The sequence below is a fragment of the Echinops telfairi genome, unplaced genomic scaffold, assembly GCF_000313985.2.
Source record: "Echinops telfairi isolate 266 unplaced genomic scaffold, ASM31398v2 ScPeMD7_18;HRSCAF=68, whole genome shotgun sequence".
NCBI classification, from domain to species: domain Eukaryota; kingdom Metazoa; phylum Chordata; class Mammalia; order Afrosoricida; family Tenrecidae; genus Echinops; species Echinops telfairi.
Genome location: NW_022103915.1, coordinates 76,096,534 through 76,098,184, shown reverse-complemented (window position 1 = coordinate 76,098,184; position 1,651 = coordinate 76,096,534).

Below are 1,651 nucleotides of genomic sequence, written 5' to 3'. Positions count from 1 at the left end.
AATGTATAGATGTGTTTTATACAATTGATCTATGTATTGTGATGAATTGTATGAGCCCCAATAAATTGATTAAAAAAAAAAACGTGCTCATGCACTAAAGTATTATCTTATGCACCTACACTATTTATTTTTTCCAAAGAAACTCGTCACTTCTATAGGATTTTTACTAACTCTTTCCAGACATAGACAAATAATGCTTCCCCAGTGTGGAATATATTTAACCCTTCTGCCTATCCAAATTCATCCTTCATGTTTCCTCTCCTCCAGAAGTAGGTCTTCTCTGGCTCATCCAAGTATTCTCTATTCTCTACCGCTGGGCTGCTATAGCACTTAATCCTACTCTTCATTTTGAAACCTCACTTCATGCAAGGATATATAATTTAAACTAAGTAAACTCCAGGGAAGTAAACTCCATGTCGGTGATAATTAGGTGTTCTGTGCCAACACAGCACCCTTAAGACGATCTGGGTGGAGGTTAGCCTGTCAGTCATCTCGCAGTCTGATGACTTCCTTGGGAGGTGTGACCAAGATAAATGACTCTCTGGAGGTAGTCTCCTCTCTCTCTGCCTTTACCTTCATGTCCACTAAGACCTGCAGGAGCCCTGTGATGCTTCCCCCACAAGACTTTTCACCCATTGCCTGTGGGCTCCCTGCATTTTGCATCAATGCGTGTGGCTGTGTGAGTCTGAAGGACTAGTTTCAGACGCATGGACTTGAGGCGGACTGAGCTGGGATATTTTCCTTATATCCAGTTACTTCTTGATATAAAGCTCTTTCTTAAACATATATGAGCTTCGTTTCTCTAGTCAACTGGGCTGAACACAATGTCTTACTGTTCTTTCCTATAATACATAAAGTCAGTTCTCAATAAATACTCGTCAATGAATGTGGCATGCCATCACTTGATGTAGAAGTAGCATATATTCTATTTGTTTTCTTCTTTAAATTATGAAATGTTTCCAGTCTGTAACAAAACATAGGGCATAACATACCCTAAATTTTGAAATGGCATGTTTTCATGTTGGCTTTCAAATTTGTTAACGAAATAAAAGTTTACAGATGTTATTCAAGACCTTCATACCTCTTCTTCACAGCCGGTCCATTCGGCTCACTCTTGCCATTGAAGTTTCTACCTAGATATATGCCCTGATCATTAATGTTTTTATGTTTTACTTACTCATATATTTGGAAAGAGATGCTATGTATCAACCAACATACAACTTGGTCCTGTTAGCTCATTATTAATTTGGGAGGGGTATACGTACTCTATTCACATTTGTAAATGAAGGTCTAGTTCAGTCATTTTGCTGTCCTATAATGCTGCATGGTATGGCTATATCACAACATATTTATCTATCCCCACACGGATGACCATTTAAGTTGACTCCAATTGTTTGCTAACATAGGCAATATTGCAGTGAACATTCTTGAGAATGTGAGGCAGCCTACTTACAAAGCAACTAAACTCACACATCAAGCCTGTAATTTCTCAACAATGTTTCACATGTGTTCTCTAATTTTTAAGCTTTCAAAATGTTTAATTAGGTTGTAGGCTGGTTTGTAATTCCCCACAGCTGACATTCACATGTGAAGACCAAGACCCAGTCTCCCAGCCTCAGTACAGTTCCTTTTCATGGACATCTACCAACCT